Below are 12,011 nucleotides of genomic sequence, written 5' to 3'. Positions count from 1 at the left end.
TAATACAACCAATCAATCGATTTTGTGAAAATAATACAATTAATCAATTTTAATTTTGTCAAAAAGTGAATAGTGATCAGCCAACCAATCAAACAATTTGTCAAAATATGAATAGTGATCAACCTAATTTTTCAAAAAGTGGATAGTAGAGTTTTCAAAAATATTTTTATTTAAATAATATTTAACAATTATATATATAATATTTTGTGTCAAATAATATAAAATATGTATATTATTTACAAATTTTTAATTAATATTTTAGACATCATCAAAATTAAACAACATGATTAACAATCTCTCCATTTTTGATGATGGCAATATTTGTATGGATTTTGTATAGATTTGACACAAAATAAAAATCAACAAGTTATTTGATAATTTTGCAACATAAGATATTTAAAGCACATGTATGCATAGAAATTCAAAATCATATTTGTTCTCTCCCTTTGACATCATCAAAATAAAATATGGAGATAGGAAACAAACATATTTGGTAAAATAATCTGAGATGCCAAAAATATAATAATGGTTGTAGGTCTTGTTGAGATCATTGTGGGGATTTTGGAGCATCTCTGGCACACAAAATGTTGGCAAACGAAAGATTTAAGTAGATATGTATCGAGTATGGGATCGATAGAGTATATAAAAAGTGACAAGGATGATAGGCAAAGATACGAAATTATCAAGTGTTGAAGAGAAAACTTTGTTTTACCATCTTGTGCAATCATGTCATTCCTTACCTTAGCCATTAACGGTTCGGGCATGCATGAGGTGCTTGTAATGCAGGCAAATGAGAGGTTACCAGCGGTGCAGGCACATGTTATTCCTGTAAATGAGGGTCCTAGTGTTATTGGTAATTGGAATAATATCGATACTATTAATAACACTATGGCGCTAAGTACACAGGCAATGACTGCAGTTTCCAATATGGTTCGACGATTAAAAGCAAGAATACAAGAAAATCAGCACTGGAGAGATGAGGTGTGCTTGGTAAAACAACAATTGGCTAATATTCGTAAAGAGAAGAGAGAGCTGGAAAGGAAAAATGCGCAGTTGGAGAATGCGTTGCAATATTATGCGATGGTTATAATGCCAAGACTTACAGAAGTTGAAAATAGAGAGAAACATGTAAAAGAGGCTCATGAAAAATTGTTGAGAGAAGTGAAATAAAAAAAATCTGTGAAGCCTTCTGAAAACTAACATGTAATCGCGTAATATTTTCTTCTTCTGACATAAAATTGCAGCATTTATCCTTTTTATTATTATTATAAATTCTGCCTCTGCCAAAAAAAAAAAAAAAAAAAAAAATTGTTGGTGCAGGTAAGGAGTAGAAAAAAAAGAGTATATATACTCCCCCTAAAATTATGCATAGAATATACAAATGCCTCCTTTTTATTTTTATTTTTTATATAATAATTGTTAATCTCAAAATATATGAGTCTCTCCCTAAATTGATGCACTAAATATTATATAAATTGGAAGAAACAAATTACTAATCTGTAATACCAAGGGCCATTAAGATCTGGTCATAAACAAGTACACCAAGTGCACTAGCATAAAAAGAGAAAATAAAAATAAAAATAATTTCTTCAGATAAGGTAGAAGCAATCATTATTAAATCCAAGAGAGTTTGAAGCACATACAACAATAAAAAAAATATAACACAGTGCAAAAAAAATTTTAACATATTGAACGGTGATGACCTTGATGATTGAAAGGAATGGAGAAGATTGTGTAGATCAGCGACAAATTTTTGTAGATCGATGATGGATCTTGGTGGATCAGTAATTGATCTTGTCGGATCGGTAATTGATCTTGATGAATCAGAAATGATGTTGAAGATCGGTGATGGAAGTAGAGCCGTGATGGATTTTGGTAAGTCGGTGAGGAATTTGAGTGGATGATGGTAGTGATGAAGGTGATGGATGATGTTATGGATAGTGGAGCTGGTTGTGGACGATGCTGAGGATGAAGATGGTAGCGTCTGAGGATGAGAGGAAGAAAGGGAGAGCGAGAGAGCGAGAGAAAGAGAAAACATAAAGTGAGGGAGAGAGCGGGTGTGTGTGTGAGAGAGAGAGAATATAAATATATGTATATAATTTATTTTTATTTATTTAATTAATTTTTTTAAATAATAATAAATATTATTATAATTATTTTATATATACATAAAATAAGTTGGAAAGATAATAGCTTACTTGATGAATGGGTTACTAATAATGAAAATTATAGCCTTAACCCACAAACACACCAAGATGAACTCAAAGAAATTCAACAATTTACTGATGGATCAGTTCATATCAAATTTAACCGATTACATAGTCAATCCTCTAAACATAGTACTTCTAGTATCCCAACTACTGAAAATGAGAAGATAAAATATTTAATACACCTTTATTTAGGAAAAATTGTCATATTAATCTTAGTCAATCTTCTAAAACTCATAATAAGTTAAAAGGGATAATTCCTCCACTTCTCAAATTAGTAAACCAGTTTACTCCACTCATACACATCTTCAAGAAGAAGATAATACATCCCAGGATTTACCTACTCAAACTGATTTTGAAGTAGTTCCTCCTGTTAATCCTCAACTACTAACCCGTCGTAAACCATTTACTCCAGATCTGAATAAACTTCATGCTGAATACAAATCTAAAGCAAATAAGTCAAAACATCATGATTATTACCATAACTATGATGACAAACAACAATCTAAGATTACCAAAAAATGGTATAAATTTATGACTGAAATAAATACTGAAATTAATTTCTTTGATTATTTAGAAAATTACTATAAAAAAGTCAATGTTGTTACAAAAACTAAATGGAAAACTTCTGCTAGTACTTCTGTTTCCGCTAGTCACCCTCCTTTAGAAAATATCCTTATTGAACACAAAGGTACTATAGTTCCTGCTTCTCCCTTCAAACTTCTTAAATAACTTACAATTGTTTACTGGAAGTAACTGCAAAGAGTTGCTTCAAAATACATGACTTGAAAATAAAATTACAATTTTTTAATATCAGAGAAAGGTGTAGGAGAGAAATATGGATTTGCTCTCAATTCTAACTTTGATTTACAATTGACTAGAAAAACTAATTTATAAGCAATAAAATGACTGTGAAGCTTGTGACTGGAAAGGAGCATGATGAGGCACATGGGTGTTGTCTACTGCTTTCGGTGATTGACTAAAGCTGATGGCTGCTTTTGACTGTTGTTGAATTGTCTTGATTGATGAATAGTGAACAGTAAATATGACTTTTTACTATTCATGTCTTTCGGTGGAGCATGTGACTGATGGAAATCATGAATAGAATTTTGACTACCAGGTAGATATTCAATATCAAAATCAAAGATACTTAAAGTTAGCACTTTTGACTACCAGGTATAAAATATATTTAGCACTTTTACAATCAACACATAATAAAAAATTTTGATTTAAAATATCATCTTGAAATTTACTAATGCATAAAACAAGAGATAAAATTTCTTTTTTAATAGTACTATAATTTTTCTGTGTTTTATTCCAAACACTCGAATGAAAACGAACAATTTGTTCAGATGACTGATGAGTGACCTTCTGTAGGAGAATAGCACCATAAACACTATTAGAGGCATCAGTTTGAATAATTTTGAAAGAATTTTCAGTAGGAATACCAAGACAGGGCAAAGTCTTGACATACTTTTTGACTTGTTGAACAATAGAAGTATGACGAGGAGACCAAGGAGGAGGATTATCTTTCAACTGATCAAAAAGTGGTTGATAAGTTTTCCTAAGGTCTTTGTAGAATTCAGCAATGTAATTCAATGATCCTAAAAACCTTTGTAATTGAGTTTTATTAAGAATTTGATCAGGAAATTTGGAAGCAAATTCTATTGACCGACTAATCGGAAGAATCGTACCTTTATAGATATCATATTCTAAAAATCTGACTTTAGTTTGGAATAACTTAATCTTAGGAGCAAAAATAACTAGACCATTATGTTTAATAACTTGGAAGAAGGCATGGAGATGTTTCCAATGTTCTTCTATTGATTTGGAAAAAATAAGAATGTCATCAATGTAAACTATGGAAAAATGGCTAAAAGGGTTGAATATGTCATTCATAATGTTCTGGAATTCACTAGGGGCATTTTTTAATCCAAAAGGCATGACATTCAATTCATAGTGACCAAAGGGTGTAGTGAATGTAGTTTTATATCTATCTTTAGGATAAATTTGGATTTGCCAAAATCCACTTTTAAGATCGAATTTACTAAAAATTACAATTTGACTAAGTTTTTTAATTAGATCTTTTTTATTAGGGATTGGATACCTGATTCATTCTAAAACTTTGTTTAATGGTTTATAATTAATGATTAAGCGAGGAACACCTCTTTCTAATTCAGCATTTTTATTAACATAAAGAGCAGGGCATGACCACGGTGATTTACTGTGACTGATAATACCATTTTTTAATAATTCATTAATTTCTTTTTTACACATTTCAACTAATTCATTATTCATTTGAATGGGTCTAGATTTAGTCGGGATTTGTCTTTCATTAAAATTTTTAATATAAGGTAATTTGACTACATGTTTTTTCCTATGCCAGAAAGCACTGGGCAATGATGAACAAACAGTAGTTTCTAATTTTTTCTTAAATTTGTCAATTTTTGATTGAAGGGTAGGATTAGTTAATTGAGTTTCAATCCTTTTATATTTGACTTCTTCTTTAAGGAATTTGAGATGTTTGGTTAAACGATTAATAGATTGAGATATAGAATATTCTTTTAGTTGATTTAATTCTCGGACTTCAGGAGGAGATAAAAATTTGAATGTGACTTTTTGACCAAATGCTTGAGTTGTTATTCCATGATTAGTAGTGGCAAATGGATATAACAAAAATATAAAGGGAGTACCTAAAATGACCTTATCAGTTAAATTTTTAACTAATACGAAAGATGTTTTAAGACAAACATTATCTTGACAAATATGGACTTTAGGTAATTTCTATTGAATATGCATTTGACTACCATTAGTAGAGCTCAATTGTTCAGTAGTTTTACGGCAATGTTTAGTAGGTATTAAACCTTCTTGAATAAAATTTAAATCAGCACCAGTATCAATTAAAGCTATGACTTCTATTTCAAAATCATTAATGATTAATTTAACTTTTGAATGCCATTTTTGGATGTTAATACAGGTTATCAGATTAAGACGGTTGTTATCATTATTACTATTAATAGGTCTATCATCAAAAATGACTTTGTCAGGATCTGTTTCAGAACCAGATCCAGATTCAGAATTAGAAGCTGATTTTTGATTATTTTTAAAATCATTAAGACCTTAGTTAATTTTTAATATTGAAATTTCTTCTTCTAAAGATTTATCTTTTTCTCTTAATTCTTTAATAGTTAATTTTATTTGATTAATTTCATTTTGTAAATCTTGTAAAGTAACTTCTTTATGTTTTTCTTTTTAAAATCGTTCTAAGGTTTTATTAAGACTAATGATAGGTTTATCATGTTTAGGTTTTTTGTCTTGATTAATGAGTAAGGATTTTAATTTGTCAGTATATTGTTGTTTAAGTTCAGGATTTTCTAATTTACTAATTAGTTCTATTAAAGCATTTTCTTCTTGCTGTGTTTTAGTAAGCACATTTACTTTTTTGCAACAAGTATCATTACATCCTAATTCTATATTATTATCAGTATCATCACTGAGAGTATGATAACTAGAACTATGATCAGTAGGAGTATTATCATCAGAGGTTTGACTAGAGTTATTATCTAATTTAAATATATCAAATATTTGTTTTTGATTTTTTTCAGTAATTTGTAATTGATTAAGTTTTTCTTTAATCTTACATTTATTTGAATAATGACCTTTTCTCCCACAATTGTAACAGGTAATTTCTTTAGTAGATTTTGACTTTGGATTAGATTTCTTATAATATTTCTTTTTAGGTTTAGTATAAAATGTATCATTGGATTTGGAAGGGGAATATTTCTTTTTATATTTATTTGAATATTTGTAAAAAACTTTCTTTTTACTACTTTTCCTACGGGAAGGAGCAACAGGAGGTAATCCGTATTGTTCACAAAAATTTCCTAATTCATATTTAGCTTTGTGTTTATCATTGGCAGTTTTTTGACTTAATTTTAAATCAATACACATTCTTAATCCTTCTTTTTGAATAGTACTGATGATATCACCATAAGTTAAATTATCGTATTCAATAACATCAGTAGGTTGACTAAGGACATCTCTAATCTTATGAGCAAAAAGACTAGGTAATCCATTAATAAATTTTTCTTTCCAAAATGACTTTGTGCAATCATCTCTAAGCATGACTCGAGAGGTAAATACATCTTTATACCATCGAAAATCACTAAGAGTAGGGCAGGTTAGGTTACTAAGTTGATCATGGATTCGAGAATATATATTAGTTAGAGTTCAATGAAATGTTTGACTATGGTATAGATTAATGTATTAATTCCATCAGGTATACTAGTACCTATTTCTTCATCAAAAATGGGAAAACCATTATCATTCATTTGAATTGAATGGATTCTCTTTGATCAGAAGTGAGATATTTATCCCGCCAAGATTTGAGCATTCTAGTAAATCCATTTGTGATTAGGATTACTAATTTAGGTTGAATATAATCAGGATAATTAGTAAGAGAACTGTTTGCAACCATAGATAAATGATTTAATTTAGTAAGGATTTGATGTTCACTAAGACCATCTATATTCCATTTGTAAATCATAAAGCATTATAAATTAACGCAGCGGATAAAAATAATTCGGATCATACCTTAATGACACAACCTCGTGGGTAAATCATGTGCTTCCAAAATCTGATCAGTCAACGAACCCAGCAGTGGAGTGATACTACAAAATGAGTATCACCCACACAAATCACAGTGCAAAATGGCTTGATCGTTGTTTTTTGGGAGAGAGTCAGAGAGAGTCTAAAAAAAAAGGTTATGGGTAAAAACCCATATATCGTATATCTGATATACGTATCTGATTTAATATATTAGATTAACCATATAATCTGATATATAACCAATATCTATCTATCCATCTATCCATATCTATTGATATGATAGATATAGATATCCTGAATGGTTACCCAAATAAGTTTTGAATTCAAATTCAAACTTACATGGATAAGGTTCAAAAGGTTCAGGTTCAAAAGGTTCAAAGGGTCATGCCACATGGGCGCCCAATTTCTAACATCTCCCACTCGGACATGAGTTGGCATGACACTGCCACATCTCTATCTCAATCTCTCCAAAAAATAAACAATCTCATACTAGCCACTGCACCGTGCGACTACTGAGAACACCTGCATGTGGGAGCTCTATACTAGAAACTCAAAATGAGCCAGCATAGAGACATCAACCCAAAAAGAACAGAAATAGTGTCTCATATACCCCAGACCCATCTAATTACACCGGTCCAAAAAACATCTCTAATCCCTCAAAAAGAGCATGTTTGACCCTCTCAATCCTTGCAATATATTCACACTCAATTTGCCTCTCATAAAGAGCGATGTGAGTTGCCGGTAGTGAATATACAACAATGGTGTAATACTAGATGATCTTCCCTTTGCCCTCATGCCATTTAGTTTAGGATTGACCACTTTCCTAGTGATGTCCCTTAAGGCCGAATCATACATGACTGTAGGCAACATACCAAAGTAGCAGAACATCAACCCCTTACCTTATGACATAGTCAAAAGTCACAAAAGGGTACATAAATGAAAGTCATATCAATAATGACACGTAAGACTCACACGGTGAGAAAACAAGGATCCATTCTCTCACCTCATTACTCGGTCGCCAAGCACATATAGTATGAATACATGCTACGGTGGAGTAACTCTTCCAAAAGAGTGATGTCATACTCGATACACCGTACAGATATTAGTCTAGTCGCTTTCTAGCGCCTAACTCAAATTCTCTATTTGCTCGCCTTCCACGCGCCAAACAAGATCTCGCATCTGGCTAATCATAACAGGCACAACATGGAAAGTGGATACTAATATCCATGTTTGATCCTTAACACGACCTCATCTTGGTTGTAACCAAGGCGACATATATAGTGGATTATTTAAGCCTCTCTTGGCTCCAAATAAAAATAAACCACTAGTCTTATCCTTGCTCGCTCCCAAGCGCTAAGGGCGATTGCTCGTGTGAGTGAGCCAATCTTGCTTGCTGACATCATCATCTGCTAATCATTATGACACAAACCATAATAGTGTCAACATCCCATCATCTCAAAATAAGTGATCGATTTAAAAAAAAAAAAAAATTGACCACAGCTTGCGCAATTATAGATTCCAAACATAAGCCTTATCAGCACCTCTTGCGATAAGTATATACAACGGAATCCACCATGTGCGCCTCACATGAAGTGATTCAAGATCACAATTCTAGATTCCAAACATAAGCCTTATCAGCACCTCTTGCGGCAAGTATATACAACGGAATCTACCATGTGCGCCTCACATGAAGTGATTTAAGATCACTACCTCTTGCGCAGTAACCTCTCTAAAGATATTTTTTGTGACCAATTTGCGTTCATTCTTAATGCGCCCAACTAGCGCATTGAATCTTACAAGGAGCAAATTAATATGCTACTAGTAAAGCATTTTATCCACAGTCTAATGAGTAAGGTCAATGTCTAAACAACTCAGTTGACCATTTACCAAAGATAACACTTATCATGCCGAATACGCCCATATAACGTACTTTAGGCTCCCACAACAAAGAAAAAAATCAAGGAATATAGGTCATCTGTTTCTTCCAAAGACAATCCGAGGATTCACTCAATAGCTAAGGCTCTGGCTTTTACTGATAGGTAAGTCAATGGGTTTGTAATTTTGCATCTAGAATCATTCTAGAACATTCCTTATGTAAGTCATCGAAGACAAAATAGGAATTCTCCCAAAACAATCCCTAAGGATCGTACATCCGAGCATATAAATTACATCACCCATGTCCATCATATCTAAAATAGAGGATTGCCCATCCTAGGTGGCGACAACCCTATAAATTCCTGGCTCATAATGACTAAGTAAGGAAAAACTTCTTTTGGACCATTGATCATGTCTCAGTGGTCTTCATTGATCATCGTTGGCCTATCATGGCTTGACGAAATCTAAGAACCACTATTTGGATAACTGTTTTAGGCTGTAAAAGATTTATTGGAACTAGCAACCTTTTTGCGTTCCTAACTTTTCACCATAAAAGCAGAAGGTATATCCCTACAGATCTACTTATCCAATTCTCCAACGAGAAGTTGGGTCACAATGTCCACAAATCAATGTTCCGAACTTATGTCAATCATAGCCTAAGTCAAAATAACCTCACTCCCCAAGAGGAAGTCTTCTCATAGTCTACACTTTCCTCAATGGTGCGACTTTTTGGTATCTAGCGAGCCTTATGCCTCAACAATGACTATCCAAATTACGCATAACTTTATAACAGTTTTGCGTCACAATGGAAAGTCAACCAAATTATAAAAATGGTTAATCCTCAAAGACTTTGTCTTAAATTGCGCAACATTGATCCACTTTCTAAAAAAAGGGGACTAGAGCCTTAGGCCTTATCCTAGGCTCTTTATCATCTTGCAGAGCAATCATGAATGTTTCCCTCTCAATCACCCAGTGATGATGTGGAAAATTTTCACATTCGCTACCACGCATCTAAAAATGTAGAGTATTCTTCTCTAATGGAGTCATCCATTAGTAGGCACATAGCTCCCACTGTCCCTAGGATATTGGAAATTTCTTTCCATTCTCAACTAGGCTACATAAAGCGCTATGCTTAGAATTCTCTATCCTATAGAGTTCCAAAACTCTATTCATGTCACCTTTACTAAGAGAACTTTATGTGGCTTAGTTACACTACCACAAAGCTGCTTACCTATATGCACATGACCCGGAGGGTTTGCATGACCTCATACAATAATGCGCCACACGACCCTTTGTGTTTACAAGACAACATACAATAATGCGCTATAGAACCTTAGGTCTTAACTTCGCAATCTTATGAGAAGTAGAATAAAAATAAGCTGCTTAACGGTTACAGATCGCCCATAGATGGCTCTCTGCTAACCCATTACTCAAAATGGAGTGTAAAAACTGATATGAAGGGCATTTAGTTAGAGATATAGGCAACAAACTAAAGTGCAATTCCTAATTAGGAAACATTTTGCGCCATCATCCACCTAACATTAACAATATTTAATTCCTTATCTCTACTACACCATTGTGTTGTTGAGTACTAGGAATAATCAATTTTCTAAGCATCCATTTCTCTTCACAGAGTTTTCTAAAAAATAACTCAAATAGATACTCGCCACCTTGGTCAAAAACTAAAAGCACAAAAGCTCTTATCTAATTGATCTCGACCTCATATGTGCAATGTCAAAAATCATCTCAAAACTTTTGACTTATGGGAGATCAAATAGTCTTGACTCAGATGCGTATCGTAATCTATAAATGTGTCGAGATTGAGGCTTAGCTATCATACCCTCACACATATCTAGTCACAAATATCATAGTGGACTAAATACGCCAATACAAATGACCTTCTACGGCTTTCCTACTTACTTGTGCGCACCCATTGCGAACAAAGTTACACATTCACATGAGAGCAGGATGTCACAAGCGAGTGGGCCCGAGAAGGCCTACTCAAACCATCGTGTCATCATCTCATTAATGTGATTAAGTATAATAAGCCACTGGTTCATGACCAATATCATAAACTAATTCCAATCATCTTAATGTGTGAGTTCTTGAAGACAAGTTTAAAAGGTTTAGGCCCAACTAGGTAATGACTCACGACTAATTCATATTCACTAGATCATAAAAGGACGTCATGGAGATATCAAGTGCGCCTAAGTCGTAAATTTAATTAGTAAGTGCTAATCCCCTGCACCTTCAAGTCAATTTTATTCTCCATACACTTTACTGTATCTAGTTGAAAGATGACGATACTCCTCTTGCCATATCTATTTCTCGCTTCATAGTTACTTGCAATTAATTCTACTATCCACAAGAAGGAGAGAATAAGCTATCAACTATGACAGCTCCAAAGTGACTTAAGCGTGAATTAGGCTAAAGAGTCTAATTCAACACAATGCTCTCACAAGCGATGTGTCAAATTCTTAGAGTCATAACAACCTTGTCGGCCTTGACCTTTTCATTACTATGCTGCAACGTTTGCGCTTAGTGGTAAATGTTATTCAAAACGTTAGCCTAGTAAAGGAATCACACAAAGAAGCACCTCATCATGTCTCACACTCAAGTGTGGAAACAGAGATTTTGCAGCCACTTGGCGCTAATGTTTTCACTTAGTGTTAATAGATTTTGCTGCTACTAAGCGCTAATCTTTTAATCTTCAAGTGATACTTCAACGCACACTATTATAGTGCATGAAATTTCGCTCCATCCACTCCCAATAATTGGGTAGAGAGCAAAACACTGTTCATACTGGCTACTCGTCTTACACTTAATGACTAATTTATTTAAGCTCGCATTTCTTGGATGACGTGACTCTTGAATGTTACTTCATCCAATGATGTAACATTATTTGCAAGTCAAATTACAAAGTCAATCCGCACAGCTCAATAGTCAAGATCATATACAGATCTATTGAGGGCTTACTAATTTCATAACTCCAAAACTCGCCAACCAAAACTACGTAGCGTGCCGCTAACCATAGCGCACACATTAGTTTTTATTATACCAAACAAGGCAACAAAACCACGACGACTTTAAGTCATGTTTCCTTACTTTGGCTCAATTAAGGCTTGACCTAAAGTCTCCAAGACTTTTGCTCATCTAAAGAATGGGATTAAATTGTTCACATTTGAACATCTTTACTAAGTCTAAGTCAACCAATTAACTTCCATAAGCTAAGTCAATTTAGAGAGAAATTTGCATTGGGATTAATTTGATAAACATAATATAATTTTGCCACAAAAATCTAAATTAAATAGTGACAATATT

Source organism: Camellia sinensis, chromosome 15 (genome assembly GCF_055761805.1).
Source record: "Camellia sinensis isolate YWXY chromosome 15, ASM5576180v1, whole genome shotgun sequence".
Lineage (NCBI taxonomy): Eukaryota > Viridiplantae > Streptophyta > Magnoliopsida > Ericales > Theaceae > Camellia > Camellia sinensis.
Note: the sequence above shows the minus strand (reverse complement) of the source record.